General features: G+C 41.6%; 1 pseudogene; it reads left to right on the top strand.

Annotated features, from left to right (window-relative positions):
• The first annotated feature begins 16,571 nt into the window (after positions 1 to 16,571).
• The window catches only part of LOC118619687, a 44,035-nt pseudogene continuing 43,716 nt past the window's right edge, over positions 16,572 to 16,890 (top strand).

The following is a 16,890-nucleotide window of genomic DNA, read 5'->3' as shown; positions in this document are numbered from 1 at the left end:
CAAATTGAACATCAACTTATGGTTAAATAAAAGGCAAAAACACAAATAAAAAAACAGGAAAATGAAAACAAAAGAAAGAAAATGTGCATTTACAGAAAAAAAAAGCACAAGGTTCTGTCAGCTTCAGACCCAAACTCATCATACCCAAGCAAGGTGATCCAGAAGAATGCACTTGGTGAGTGAGTCGGATGCACAGTCATCAAGCAGCAGGTGGGGGATTTAGAAATCGCTATAACATGCTGAGAGGAAAGGTAAGTGACAGCACAGGTGGAGCCTCGGAGAGTCTAATTCGAATCAATTAGGCAGAGAAACAGAACCAGGTACAGGACAGATCAGAGAGTGTGGGAAAAGGAGGGGAAGTCAAGCCTAGGGCTCAGAGCTTAAGTGAAGAGATTTTTATTGGGTTCTGACTTCAGTCTTGACTATATTAAGGAGGGATGCTAACAAGGGTGCATACCCCTTAAGTAATCCTTCCCCTTAAATTTACCTTCCCACCCAGATTCTCTCAATTGGACATAGAAACATGTAGGACAGCAAGACAACAGAATTTGCATTTAGATGAAGTTGAACACAAGAAATGGTTCTGAAAAGGGAGGCAAGGGCTAGAGAGTTAAAGGCATGAACTTAGGCATTCAAGAACAAAAATACAAATAAATGTAAATATGTCTGCTATTTCCTGACCTAGTAAATTCTGTTTACGGAAGCACTTCTATCTATAAAATGTGGCCTTTTGAGGTTGATTCTGACCCAAGCCAATAAGCATAGAGTGTGATTATAAAAAAATGAGATAAAATGTTTAACAGGAGTATCAAACTATGAGTATACATGCGGATGATTTGATCCTTCAGACCACAGGCAGCCTTCAGTTCATCCCTAATGATTTGAATGCTTGTAATTGACTAACAGCACTCAGTCAAAAATACCATATTATTAACATATTATTAACTGACCTTTCAAATAATCAGAGGTATTTATTTTATTGTTCATTTTGATAATAATTTAAAATAGTTCTCTTAGACACCTCCCTTTGCCAAGATTAGAAATCGGGTAAAGTTATCTTGTTCACAGCGACAATAAAGCAGAGTTGGTCAAAAGTGGCATTTGCCCATTTCCGCAAGCCTCATGGTTCTCATAGAAAAGAACGATGAGGCTTCCTCTTCATGTGTGTGAGTCAGACTTTCAGGCTTGGACTGGCCTCCTACCCTCCTGCCCTTCAGCTTTCCTCACTGTCTCTGAGTCTATCTTTGGCACTTCTTAGACCGTTGTTTGTTGTGAAAGGGCAGAGGAAGGAAAGAGGAAGAGGAAATGAATTGAATGAAGTAGGAAAGGACAGAGGGTGGGGAGGGAGAACCCAGAAAGAAAATAAAATTACTTCTCTGATGCGTCTGGTACGGTCTCTGAAGGCGATTCTAAAAATGAAGCTCAAAAGTAGTTCACAGCTGGGATAGAGATGGAGAATGACCTTCTTGTGATCCCCGTCTGCTCCGACACCCTGACTCTCTAGCTGAGACCTTTACCCTACTTTTTCTGACTCTCTTAATGCCTGGATGCTCAACATGCAATCCAGAGAGATGAAGTGACATGTTTAAGATCACACAGTTGGTCGTATGTGGCAGAATTCAGACTGTTTGCACTAGAGACTCATGGGCTCCACATGAATATCAGACCCAGGACTGAAATGATCTCTCTTCTTAAAATCTAAAAATAGGGACTCAGAGATTTTACTAGCCATATGAACACTTGAACTAAAAGTCCAGATAGACTTGGGAATTAAGTATAAATATCTAATCTATAGAATGAAGTTTATGTACATCCAAGAGGAACTGTGTGTGTGTGTGTGTGTGTGTGTGTGTGTGTGTGTAAAAGAGAGACAGAAAGAAACACAATTCCGTTTTTCTTTCCACTTCCTGTGAGGAACAGCTTTACATTTTGCAATTCGGTCTTATAAAAGTTCTATATTCTTTTTCTTTTTTTTTTTATTGATATTAGAGAGAGAGAGAGAAACATTGATGAGAGAGAACATTGATTGGCCACCTCCTGCATTGATCCCACACTGGGGATCAGGCCCACAACCATGTGCCCTGACTGGGAATGGAACCAGTGACCTCTTGATGCATGGGTTGATGCTCAACCACTGAACTACACTGGCTGGACAAAAGTTCTATATCCTTAATCGTCCCCATCAAACCCTCCTCGACATAAGATAGTGTTAAAAGATAAACTGAGGCATAGTAAAAATTTTAAGAGTTTATTTGAGCAAAAATTTATTGCAAATATGTAGCACCAAACTGAAAGTAGTTAGGAGCACTCTGCAGACAAGACTTATACGGAGAAAGTGTGGGAGGAAAGCAAGAAGTTATTTGATTGGCTGTTGCTTGAAGCCTAGTTGGCTTGTGTGTGAGTAGCTGTCCTTAGCATTTTGATTTTGTGATCTTGAGGTATTTACAGGTTTAGGTTTTGGTTTGCTCACATAAGCCACCACAGAGTTAAAGCCACATTAGTCTAATGGCTTTCTTGTTTGATTAATTAACAGTAGTTAGGAAATTTTTGTTTCTTGTAACAACTACTTTAGCTACAAGGCTTCTACCAGCTGAAAAGTGAGCTATTTGGGGGGCAAATAATAAGAAAATGGTACTCTAGTCACTGCTAATATTCACAGAAAAGTTCTCCATCTCTAAGACATCAGCATTTTGTTTAAAACTGTTGTAGGTCTTTCTCAGGGAGAGCCACCATCCACCAGTGGTTGGTTCAATCATCGTAATTCACACAGCATTGCTGATCCAGTGCTCCAAATGACAGAGAAACATGCTGCTTCTTCATTCAGCAATGGTTATGTCAGAAACATCTCACACCTACCACCCCCGTTAGCATCAGCATCCTTTGCTCTCAGAGAGGTCACACCTCTTCGCTAGGATGTTGATTGGATTAGAATGCCCAAATTGATATTTTCTGGGTAATATTTGCTATAATTATAAATGAGGGGAAAATCTGGTATAGACTTTGCATTGGAAGTGTCTTTCATTTTTTACTTTCCTTTTTTTGTCATATGTTATTCTTTTAACCACTTTTATTACCTTCACACACACACACACACACACACACACACAGATTTTGATAATGGAAAGACATACTGAAGTTATCTCAAATGCAATGAATGTGGTTTCACAAATGAGTGATTATCCTAAAAGTAAAGAAAGCTTCTGAATAAAGGGATGTAAAAGTGGGCCAGGATATAAACATATTTCTCAATGGCACTTTTATCACTTAAAAGAATAGTGAATCCAGACTGCTTGTGTCTAGAATCTCAGTGTATACTTTACCAGATAAGGCACTACTCTCATACAGAAAACTATTATTACTGACAAAGCACACTTTAACACTGGGGTATTATCTTCAATTAAATATTAAGAGTTAGTGGAGTCATTCAGCTATCTAACTCCCTTTTTATATCAGCAACTCTCCTTTTAAATGTCTCTGACATTCAGTTGAATGATTATATATTATAATAAGAGTTATGAAACAGCAATTTAAATTCTCAGAAAAGATAGTCAGAAAGATACATATTGAAAGGTCACCAGGCAGACTTAGGATAGATAATAGATCCCACAAGTCAGACTACCAGACAGTTCAAGTACATAAAGAAGATAAATATGATTCTTTCTTCTTGAGAGAATCATAAACATAATTAATGAAATTAGAGATCCTAAAGAAATACCTATCTTTTTTTTCTTAATTGATTTTAGACTGAGAGGAAGGGAGAAAGAGAGAGAGATAGAAACATCCATGAGAGAGAACATGGATTGGCCTCCTCCCGCATGCCTTGCACTGGGGATTAGGCCCACATCCTGGGCATGTGCCCTGACTGGGAATCGAACCAGCGACCTCACTGGCTTGGCAAAATACCATCTTATCTTAAATCCAGAATAGATACATGACAGCAGTGAACCTCTCCTTGGAAGAGCTAAAACACCCAATCATTATGTCTTTAATTTAAATTTTTTTCAGATTTAAAATAATTGTAACCAGAACAGATCAGGTGTCAGTATTGAGAGTGATCATAGTACTCTGCATTGCCATTTTTTTGATATAGTTTTACCACTAGATCTCCAATACAGCATGTTTACCAACCTAAGGTTCAAACTGGGGCAGAGGGGACATTATCTTTTCAAAGTAAAAAATAGAAAGTTATACAGTCAAACACAGTGAGACTTGAGTATGAGGCAGTCTTCAAAACCAGAGTCTATCCTGCCATTAAAAATTTGAAATAGTTTCCCTTAGTGTTCTATGTTAAGCTACTTAATAGATCCAAAATTTCTTGTACCTGTAAATCAATCAGAACTTCACTAAAATGTTACTTGTGAGATTGTCTGTGAAACAATATCCATTTTCTTCTCAACCCATGAAGTAATATTTAAGAGGCTCAGAAACTCCTAACTTATTCAAGAATAATTTATATACCTTTAATTAAGGTAAAAAACAACCTATTTGGAGTTAGATCTGAGATAGATCCTAATAGAGTGACTTAAAATGTAAATAAATACTAGTACCTTTGAAGTAGTGAAAGAGAAAAAATGAGAGTTCCTTAAAGACTGGATAAAATACTCTCTGGGGGAAAGGGAGAATTTTGTGGAAAAGTAGGTGAGAGAGATATAAAAGGACATTATAATATTGCCCAGGATAACGCCTATTTAATAAGATTTTTATGATTCTTTGGAAATAAAGGATTTGAAACAAATCCAAAATAACTCTCCTTAAAGAACATAGTATTTTGTAAAGAATTATATTATAGCAAGCTTCAAATGCATTAGTTTAAGTCACTTTTTTCTCCCATAATCTTCTGGCATATATATTCATGACATACTTAGCATTTAAAAAATCTTGCATCTTGTTCTTTATGTCTCAGTGAAAGATATATTTTATACTTTTTGTGCTAAAGCAAAATATAAAATATTACTTGCCACTGAAGATGGAAGACTGGTCACAAAGTCTGAGACTGACCAGCACATCTCATCGCCACAGTGATTAGTGTCAAAGAATCTTGGGGTGAAATGACAGTGAGGCCTCACAAACATGCACCATTCACACACCATCATTGAGCACCATTGTTAAAACTACAATGGCCGCATGGTTTAGTTGCTTCCAAGGGAGTCTTGTTTTTCAAATTCTTTTTCTAAATGACCATATTCTGTCTGATAAAGCAAACCAATTTCTCTGAATTCCAAAAGTGATTTCTAGTGTGCCTACCACAGAAAGCATATAGATGAGTAATGGAATGAGTTGGTTATAATGGATAAGTAAAGGCAAAAAAGAAAATGTTGCAGTAAATAAAAAACATTTAAAATGATATTATTTTAAATGACAGATAAGAAACTGTTAACAGAAGTTGCCTTTCTGATACGTGGAAATTGGGAGTGTGGGGGTAAGTGAAGGGAGATAACTTTTAATTTTTACTTTAAGGATTTTCATTCTAACAATTTTAACTTTGTGCATGTATCACTTTTATAATAAAATCAAAGCCCCTAGAATGTAGCAAGAAATATCTTCGGACGTTAAAAAAAAAAGCAGAGCACTTTTGCAGAATTCATTTGGATGCCAGCTGCACCCCAGAGGAGATCCTTAGACTTCTTTTTAAAGCTGGACATACAGCCTTTGCATATAAAATTGTTATGCTGCTGGTTTAAAAAAGGCAGAGGAGGACAGATGTGTGGGCACCCCCCGGTTCTCCCCAGGGTTCCTGGACCCATGCAGTGCTCTGAGGATAACAGGGTAAAAGATGGTCCTCAGTAACGGCGGTGAGCTGGTGAACCTCGCGGGGAGCTGCCTCCTCCCAGACGCTTGCATGCAATAAGCCCACCATTGTTCAGGCCACCTTATTGAGAGGTGCTTTTGTTTGCAGCTGAAAGCTAGAAGTGCTCTGAGCAAGTGTAATGAGTGTTCTGAGACTCACTACCCTGCAGGACTTAGGAAAAGTTTCTTGAAGAAGATATCACAGAGTTGGGTCTCTTGGGTTTGGAAGCAGCAGGACAGTGTGCAGGGTGGGTGTGGCCTGAATAAGGAACAGATTCTATGATCCTCTGAACACTGGAGAATAGTCTTCATACACAGCAAAGTGATTGACCAAAAAGAGACATTTTTATATAAATCAGAATTACTTTAAGATGTGAGAAATTAAGAGCAAACACTGTAAAGTAGTAATATAAAGCAAAAATATAATTAAAAACTAAAAAAGACTGTCTACTTATTCTGCATTCCATGTGTGTAAAGCTACATAGCTGCTGAAAATGTATATATAAAACACCTCACTGTCAAGGAAACCTAACATATACCAATCACAGGTTTCCAACGCAGGTCTAGCTAGGTTACCTCACCCTAAAAGTAGGACCTCTAGCCGTATAAGGAAATCCCTGACCTCCTAGCCAATGCTGCCATTTCCCTGCTGTCTCTTCCAATGCTCTATACAACTCACTCTTGCTCTGGCCAGTTTGGCTCAGTGGTTAAAACATCAGCCTGCGGACCACAGAGTTGCGGTTGGATTCCGGTCAAGGGCATGTACCTCAGTTGCGGATTGGTCCCCAGCCCTGGTGGGGGTGGTGCAGGAGGCAACCAGTCGATGTGTCTCTCTCACACTGACGTTATTCTCTCTCTGACTCTCTCTCCCTCCCTCCCACTCTATCTGAAGATAAATGGGAAAATATCCTCAGGTGAGGATTAAAAAAAAAAAAAAAAAAACCAATACGGTTCTTGCCCCCAATCCCTCAGGAAGAGGCTTCACTGCGTGTGAGGCTGTGCTAGCATAGTGCATGGACTGTTTTCCCCTGAAGAGAGGACATCGAGATCATTGCTACATTGTGTTATTTTTGTCATTTGATAATGACATACAAGGCTATGCTTTTGTTTCCTCCGTTCTGCATAGTGCAAGGAATCCTCAGAGATAGAAAATGTCTTTTACTTAGCTACTATACTGTACAGCTTTTAATAAAATGCTTATTGCTGCATATTTAGACTTCTACCCACCTATTTGTTAGTCCTTCAGTATCTCCACTCTTTTATTTTTGCTTGTTTCCTGCTTTAGATTCCATCTTTAGGTTTTTATTTCTAGTAGATTATAATAAGGAAAGTGAATACCAATGCCCACATGAAATATTGGTGGTACCTCCTTTCTGTCAATTATTGTCTCTTAAGTAAAGATCTTTTAAAGATGAAAATTGGGGTTCCTATGCGCTCTTATATTACAAAGAAAACAAAACCTGATGTTCTTCCAAGTGTTCTGGCATGAGCTGGCCCCAAACATTAGTGGTTCGATGTTTTTAGTTTCCTATCCACTGACATCTTCCCTGTGAGTGGAGATGGCTGAGGAAGGGAGAATTGACCAGACTCCCTTCTGAACTAGAACAATGTGCCTTTGTGGCTTTTACAGCCAGAATTTGTGGAAATGGTGAGTCAGATCAGTAAATGGAGTTTTTACAGTTATGAATATTTAAAGGCAAAAATAGTACTTTCCTATGGTTTGCTTTTGGTTTTAGGTATTATTTTTTATTTCCATTTCAAAAGAGACTGGCAGCTCTTAAATGACAATGTTATCATCATAATTAGCTAGTTTATTATTATTAATAGTAGGAAGACAGCAAAGGGGAGGCCAGACATTATAAACATGGACATCTGGGCAGCTTCACCAAGAAGCTATAGCTTCACACAGCATTATTCCTCCAAGGAGATTAACACTCCTTCCTTCTTCCATCCAATACCGGATTATTGGGGGGAGAAGAGGAGAGATGGGCACATGGGCGGTGAAGTCGGGTGATTTAGGGAAGGTGCTTGCCTGTCAGTCTAGCCTGGGGAACAATGGATTGGCTAGAGGTTGGACCCCTTCAGAGGCGCACACCAGTAGCTCCAGGTTAAAATCCCCAGAGAGTTCCCCTTCTCCTGTTGGCACCCTTGTTCACTTCTTGGTCTGGTTTGCTCCATGACCCACATTAGCCCACCTGCTCAACTATTCTCTTTCCATAGCCACATGGCCTTAAGCAGCCACATGGCCCATGGCCATCCACACACAGGATGCTGGATTGAATTAAACTTTAATATGGAGCAGATGCCCCGCTGGTGTGGCTCAATGGTTGAGCATCAGCCTATGCACCAAGAGGTCGCTGGTTTGATTCCTGATCAGGGCACATGCCCAAGTTGTGGGCCTGATCCCCAGTGGGGGTCATGCAGGTGGCAGTCAATCAATGTTCTCTCTCATGGATGTTTCTATCTCTTTCCCTCTCCCTTCCTGTCTCTCTAAAATCAATAAAGAAAAAGAAATATGGAGCAGGAATTCTGGGCAGTGGCCTTAATTCTGGCCATGCTTAAGACAAGATTGGACTTCTTCCATGGTGAGATGGAGATAGAACCTTGAAGGGGAACCCCTATAATTTTATGTCATCAATAAAGCTTTCCATGAAATCCCATCCTCCCATGGGGGGTCTCAGGAAATTCTTGTCCTCGCAGCACCCCAAAAACTCACTTCCCCCAATAACAGCAACAGAGGTGAAACTGTCTTACCGATGATTAGCACTGGGTTCAAACTTCTAGTGTGTGTGTACAGATGTGAATCAATGCAAAGTCCTCATTAATTACACAAAAATAGGGATATGTGGAACAAATAGCTTTCTGAAAGACACGGTACACCAAATTATCTGACTTTTAACAGTGTCTGTACAGCTCTCCTCCTTACCCTCAGAACAGAAACACATAGCTTTTAAGGGCCAAGAAAAAAAAAATTAAAGGGCATTTAAAGGCCACTGTGAAGACTGTGTGTTTCCAATTATTTTCCTCATTATAAAGAACTGTTCCTTTCAAGCTATTTTGCATGGACTGTCACTGAGCTGAGTTCAAAAGCAGTTTCACCTTGCTCTGGGAAAATAAGAATCTGAATCCCCAGCTGGAAAAAAGGAATGTGTACCAACCATCATTATTTAAGCACACCTCTAGTTTCGGATCTGACTAACAATGTGAATAGCAGGAAACACAATAGAGTCTATTCTTTGCACCGTCTGAAACCAGGAAGCAGTGAATCCCACTGGAGGGAGCTTGTTTCTGCTGGGCTCCAAGTCCAGTCCTCAGATGAAAGCGCCTTGGAGAGGTAGGGCGAAGCCGGGCTTTGTTACGCAAATGGTCGGCTTACCTCCAGTGCTTCAACCAGCAGGCCTGTTCCTTCTATTCTGCTCTGAACCAGTTTCAAGAGCAAAAGGATGTTTGTTGTTGCAGGACTAGATGCTATGAAGGACCTTTGGAAACCAAATAGTCTCAAGTGCATGTTCATGCATACCAATGTCTCCAGAACTCATCGGGCTTTCACAGACCATTTAAAGCTGTAAGTATCCTAAAAGAGCTGAATGCTTATCTCTTGCTATGGCACTTGTATTTTAAGGAAACAAAGCAACTAACTTAATATTTCAAGAACCTAAAAATTATGATAAAAAGTAAAATAAGATTGAAAATAGGACCCTAGGTATAAAAAGAAAAAAACAAGAGTAAGTCTCTTATTTTTTCTATTTTGGAATGACAGCATTAAAAGAAAGGAGAAGCCCTGGCCAGTTTGGCTCAGCGGTTGGAGCGTCGGCCTGCGGTACAGAGAGACCCGGGTTCAGTTCCCGCTAAGGGCACATACCTCGGTTGCAGTTTGTCCCCAGCCCTGGTTGGTCGTGCGGGTGGCAACCACTCGATGTGTCCCTTCACATCGATGTTTCTTTCTCTCTCTCTTCCTCTCTCTCCCTCCCGCTCTGTCTGAACAAAAAAATGCAAAAATTACTTCAGGTGAGGATTAAAAAAAAATAAAAATAAAAAAAGAAAGGAGAAAAGGATCAAGTTAAATAAGACAGCCCGGCCAGAGTGTCTCAGCTGGTTGAGCCTCGTCCTGTGCCCCAAAAATCTGATGGTTGAATTCTCAGCCAGGGCACACAGCTGGGTTACAGGTCCCATCCCTGGTCAGGGCAAACACAGAAGGCAATTGATTGATGTTTCTCTCCCTTTCTCTCCTCCTCCCTCTCCCTCTCTAAGCATGTGCTCAGATGAGAATTTTTTTTAAAAAAGTTGATTTGCCCTGTCTAGTCTGGCCCAGCAGGTAGAGCGTCAGTCTGCAGACCAGAGAGTCCCAGGTTCGGTTCCTGCTAAGGGCATGTACCTTGGTTGCAGTTTGTCCCTGGCCCCAGTTGGGGTTGTGTGGGTGGCAACTACTCAATGTGTCTCTCTCATGTCGATGTTTCTCTCACTCTCTTCCTCCCTCTCTTCCTCCCACTCTATCTAAAGATAAATGCAAGGGAAAAAAATGTCCTTGGGTAGGATAAAAAAAGAAAGTTGGATATGATGGAGGAGAAATAGAAAATGTGAGACTCAAAAAATCTGATAATGGGGCTGTACCTATATAAAAGAAATAAATATTAAATTATGCAAAAAAAATTAAAACATTTCCACATTATTTTTCTTTACCTCCCTCGTGCTTATCAGAATGCATATTAATATGTTAGGGTTTCTTATAAATATGAGTAATTTAATCAGGACCAGACCACTGAGGAAATGAGGCCAAGAGTTTTCCAAAGCTTCTCATTATAAATTAGAATGTATAAACTAACCAAATTTTTGTCCAAATCACCTCAAACACAATTCTATATACATGTTTTTCCCATTCTAAACTCTAAACTCTTCAGCTGGCTAATTCACCACTGTGATTGATAAAGACTCTAACCAAAACTTGGTCAGGCTCTTCTGAACCCTTTCTCTCCACCTGCCCCTTGCAGAGTTCAATTTTAGTGAAGAATCCTGCTAAAACAGTTTATCCAGAATCACCTCTCTTGGTATTCATTCAAGCTCCTTGTCCTCTGCCTTTGAAATTCAATCAAGTTCTTCTTCCCATGCACCCACGACACCTAACCAGGTTCCTCTTAGTGATCATCTATCCATTCCCTCATCCTACCCACTGGCTGTACATCCCCACTTGTACCTAATGCATTGAGTTTGTATCATATCTAGTTTAATCTCTCTCCCCTATTGCAATAATCTTGAATAAAATCTTATATCCATGCTCTAGAAAGTCCTATCTGGGTGGTTATGTAGTCACTCAACTTGTCAGAATCTTTTCCCCATCTTGGATCAGGTGAACCAACTTGTATTGCAAGGAGCCAGTTTAGTATGTGTAATATGCAATCCGAAGAAATTCTAAAACAGCTGATAAAAGGAATCCAAGCCAAAATCCTTGACATGCAACTAAGAAGCAAAGACAAAATACAAATGGACTTGCCTGGTACAAAGGGCAGGAGAATATAAGGTTTCAAGTCTAAAACCCAGACATGAAATAGTTAAGGCATAAACAATTGAGGCACAAAGAAGAAGAGAAAGAAAAATAACAGGGGACATTCACCTTTAGGATTACTACATGCATATGGAGGGCTAAGTATGCATCTAAGATAAATAAAACCATTATTTGTTAAGTTTCCAATGTTCACCTGAAATTATAACTATTTCTGTAGTTAAAGAACAAGAAGAAAGAGGAAGCCAATTATTAGCTGCTAGCTATAATGTACTATGTATGCAAATCAATCTGTGCTGCAGAAGACAGAGCTTATAAATTCTAGTTATAGGCAAAGCCATTCAGAACAACAGTGTACCCGATAATCCAAAAGATTCTCAAATAACTGCATATTATGGCACTCAAATATCATATCATACCAGATGAAAATGAAAATCCTTTGTCTGATAAGTTTTTCAAAGATGTTCTCTCAGCAAATGTACCTACATTGTTTTTTATAACTACTTTATAGGTGACCAAGTAATTGCATTAATTTGGCAATCTCCTATTAACATCAACAACTTTAACACAGGTCTAGGGTTGAAAACGGTATTTGTCAAGACTAAATTGTCTCATTTTAACTGCAATTTTTAAAAATTAGGACAATTTGAGCAATTATGTTCAATAAAAAACAGCCTTTGAAACAGCCTAAATTGAGTTATCTAAACTACCATTTAAATGTTTTATGAAATGTTATTTTGTGTCTAAAAAAAAAAAAGCCTGCTTTTTAAATATTTATTTCTACCACATAATTCATTAATTTTACCTGGATATTTTTAGAAAACAAAATTTAGCTCGGCCAGTGTGGCTCAGTGGTTGAGCGTTGACCCATGCACCAAGAGGTCAATAGTTCGATTCCCAGTCAGGGCACATGCCCAGGTTGTGGGCCAAATCCCTAGTAGGGGACATGCTGGAGGTGGCCAATCAATGTTCTCTCTCACTGATGTTTCTATCTCTCCCTTCCTCTCTCTCTCTAAAAATAAATAAAAAAAAAAAAAAAAAACTTTAAAAAAAAGAAAACAATGTGTTTTTTTAAAATTTACCTACTTCATCAGGTTTCTTTCTGAACATGTGTGTGCGTGTACTCTATTTGTTAACTGAATATGTTACTTTTTTCTTTTCTTCTTTTTTTCTATTTAATTGTTGACCCTTATAAATGTCCTCATTTCCGTAACTTTGCCCACTGCCCCCAGTTCCTGCCCCCGCCCTTCTCTCTGGCCATCACCACACTGTTGTCTGTGTCCATGATTATGCACATGTCAATGCAAGATGACTTCAAACCTGTGAAGAATTCTGTGAGTTTATTTGGGTCAAACTGTCAACAAATGCCAGAAAGAAAAACCTCAACAGATTGAGATAATGCTCCCAAGAATGGCAGTTTTGCCCCTTAATTTATACACTACAATCAAAATAGAAGATGTAAGTGGGTTACATGAAATTCATTGGTGATAGATCAGGGAGGTGGGAGAAAGCAACGTGGGGAAATCTCTGGGATAAAAAGTAAAATGATAGATACTTACTTATTTTACATAGTTGGGGATTTAACAGTCAACAATTAACATGATAATAATAACAGTGAGGGGATTTGTGGTTTCCACCCTGGTGCATAGGTTGTGTGCTGAGGGGTCTGGAAAAAAAGGAAGTTACCCCACATTCCAAAGGTATGTTATCTTAGATGCAAAAAGTCAACAGTCTTCATTAAGGTAAAAATTGACCTTTGTCAGGGAAGGTGCCAGCCTAGGACATGACTACCTGCCATAAACTGCTTTTAGTTAAAAAGTTTAAATTTCAGACAAGCCTTTGTGGTTCTTTAGGTCTTTGAGTTTGCAAGGCTGTCACGCAGCCTTCACTGAGCTTGTCAGGTTAGCACGTGGCCCCTTTTCATCTACACATTTGCTCTTTGGCTAATCCCTTCTTTAAATTCACTTTTTGAAATTTTTATTTGCAAATAAGTCATTATAACTGCAATATTATACCTTTTATAATATAGCATTTACAATTGGACATTTTGTCATTGAACCCTCGTAAATTTTAGCACAATTTAATAAATTGTGCTAGTGATAGAAGACGTAAATCGCCATTTTAGAACAAGCAAGGACCCAGAAGATAACCAGACCTTTTTGTCTCCTAGAGATAACCAGACCTTTTTGCTTCCTGCTTCTGTAAGCTGCTTACCGCTCTCACATCTATAGAATGTCCGCCCAGCTCGCTATAAAGCTAGACACGCCCTACAACTCGGGGCCCAGAATTTGGAGACCGCCTCCTCTGGGTCTGCATGCGTGATAAAGGAACCTCTTCACTTCCTCCGATGTTCTGTCTGAGTCTTTTCCGTAACACTTGGTTTCCTGACCAGAAAACGACTCACATGAGCAGGCAATTGCCACCGGTGAAGTGGCCCCACGGGCGCTCCACGGAGCCTTGTTATGGAGGAAAGCACGCACCCTGGTCATTTCGGGTCCCTGCCCATTCGGGGCTCCGCGGCCATCTGTCGGCGAGGTTCACACACCACCCAGGCTGCCGGGGGAAACGAACGGGTCCAGCTTCAGGGACTGTGCAGCTTCAGGACCGGTGAGTGCCCTGGGGACCAGGAGCCCGAGCACAGGCCCACCCTTGAGGTGGAAGGAGAGACTGGTCACCTCTCAGGCCTTCTGGCCACCAGGTAGGGCAAGCCCTAACGAGAGGGAATGTTTAAACTTGTTTGAATGTCAGTGCATGAATGAGTGTGAATGTCTGTGTGGTTCCACCGGTGCAAACCTACTCTGTCTGAGTGGCCCCAACCTGCAGTACTGTGGTGACCTCATAGAGTTCAGGGCAGTATCAGGTTCTGGGGTACCCTGTCCCTCCCTGCAAACCTGATCCAAGTCAGGAGGTTGTACTGACCTGCCAAATCTAAAGGCACCTAAATCCCATCAAGGGGAGCAGCCAGGCGGGCAAACCAAAAATCGCCACCCCTTGTCTGTCTGCGACGTTATGGGAAGAGAAACCATGGGGAGGCCCATCAACAGTACTCAACTGCATGTTGCAGAATTTTGATCAGTTCAGCCGAATGGCCTAGTTTTGGGGTAGGCTGGCCCCCTGAGGGAACCCTCAACTTAGGAATCATACGTGCAATACATCTGATAGTAACAGGGAGGCCAGGACACCCAGACCAGTACATCTACATAGATAGATGGCAGGAACTAGCTCAGGACATGCCAAAGTGGCTCCAGGGTTGTGCTGGGCAGAAGCCAAAATTGGCAGGGATGATGACAACAAAGAAAAAGATCTCACCTTGTCAAATGCAGACAGTCCCTGCCCACATCCTCGTGGCTCAATCTAAGGAAGCATGCTGACCCCCCTCATTCTCAAAGGTGACCCAGAGGAAGAACTGCCCATCCACTTGCCCCCCCCCCCATATGTGCCTGAGACAGACCCCAGGGCCCCCAAAATTGAAACTCCACCACCATCCGTCTCACCAGCACCAGCCCCAGAAACACTCCCGGCCTCCCCGGTCTTGACAAGGCGCTGGCAACAGCAGACATTCCAAATGCCTCTCAGGGAGACCCAGGCCCCATCACAAATTGGGCCAAATGGTACAGAGCAGCCATGATGGACCATCGTTTATTACTAACCATTCACCACCACTGACCTCTTAAACTGGAACCACCATACTTCAGCCTACTTGGAGAAACCCCAGGCCCAGATTGATTTAATGGAATCCATCATGCAGACACACTGTCACACCTGGTACGACTACCGACACTATTCAACACCTCATGCTGTTCAACACCAAGGAGCGAAGGCGCATTCTCCAAGAAGCCCACCATGGTCTGGAGACCATGGCGCCCATGGGCATATTAGACCCAGTCCAATGGGCAAGAGCAGCAGCACCTGAGACCCAACTTGACTGGGACCACCACTCAGAAGAAGGAAGGAATGCACTTCAGAGATACAAGGATGCCCTCTTTCGTGGAATCTCGATGGCCTACTAACATGTCAAAGGTAGCTAATGTGACTCAGCGGCCTGATAAATGCCCTGGGGATTTTTAAAAACGTCTGTGTGAGGCCTATCAGATATACACCCTGTTCGATCCTGAAGGGCCAGACAACTAGAAAATGGTCAACACGGTGTTCGTCTCCCAATCAGCCTTGGACATCAGGAAAAAGCTTTAGAAACTCGAGAGCTTGCCAGAATGAACATAAGCCAACTAATAGAGATTGCCAACAAGGTATACAGTAACAGAGAGGAGGCAGCAAAGCAGGAGGCTCAAAAAAGAATGGAGAAAAGGGCAGCCTTCCTAGCAGCTGCGCTAGGAGCTAGGAAAGCCCCTGCCAGCCAGCAAATGCCAGCGGCCAGAAGAAAAAAACAAGCCTACACACTGGAGTGGGGAATCAGACCAATGTACATATTGCAAAGAAAGGGGACACTGGAAAAAGAATGACCCAACCAAATGAAGAAATGGCAGGCTGATAAGCAATCAAGACCTGAGACCCAGGTGCCTACCATCCTCAGTCTGGCAGGCCTAGGGGAGACCGGGCTCACTACACCTCGGCCCCCATGAGCCCATGGTCCAAATGACAGTAGGGTGTGAAACCCTCCCCTTTTTGGTAGATACTGGGGCAGAACATTTAGTAGTAACAACCGTGGTTGCACCTCCCTCAAGGTGCGAGATCTCTATTATTGGCGCCATCGGACAGCCTAGCGGCCCCAAACAGTTTTTTCAAGTTTGAACTGTAGAACTAAGGGGCCACTAGGTAAAGCACAAGTTCCTGCACATGGCAGTGTGCACGGTTCCACTCCAGGAATGTGAGCTTCTTTCTAAGCTAGGAGCCCAGATCTCCTATTGCCCACTGGGAGAGGTTCACTTACAAGTTGGCACCCTACACTTCATATCAGTCTTAGTTCCCCAGGAAGAAGAATATAGACTATATAAGGAAGCAGAAGAAGGTCAATGGGAACCCAGAGAGGAAAGGGGGATTGACCTTCGAAAGAAATATCCAAAAGTCTGGGCAGAAGACAACTCACCAAGATTGGAAGGGAACCATTCACCTATAATTATAGAACTGAAGCTGGGAGGCAGATGAAAATAGATTCCCCCAGGACTCCATCCCCAGAAAGGCCAGGCGAGGCATCACAGAGGTCATCCAGAAGCATCTGAGGAAAAGTATACTTGTCCCATGCCAGTCCCCCTGGAACACTCCCTTGCTGCCAGTGAAGAAGCCAGATGGGAGTGGATACAGGCCAGTACAGGACATACGATCAGTGAGCATGGCAACAATCACACTGCACCCCGTGGTACCGAACCCATACACTCTTCTTAGCCAGTTCCCACCAGAGGCAGCCTGGTTCACCTGTTTAGACTTGAAAGACGCCTTTTTCTGCCTCCGACTTGCAAAGGTAAGCCAACCGCTCTTTGCTTTTGAATGAAAACACCCCCACACTGCAGCATACACGCAACTGACCTGGACCAGATTGCCACAAGGATTTAAGGATTCAGAGCTGACAAAATGGCAGTGAAGTGAATGGAAGCTACACAGACCATCTACCAAGACCAAACTGAAATTACAACTAAAATAAAGGCAAGTCG

Source organism: Molossus molossus, unplaced genomic scaffold (assembly GCF_014108415.1).
Source record: "Molossus molossus isolate mMolMol1 unplaced genomic scaffold, mMolMol1.p scaffold_m16_p_7, whole genome shotgun sequence".
Lineage (NCBI taxonomy): Eukaryota > Metazoa > Chordata > Mammalia > Chiroptera > Molossidae > Molossus > Molossus molossus.
This window is presented reverse-complemented; position numbering and strand designations above follow the sequence as displayed.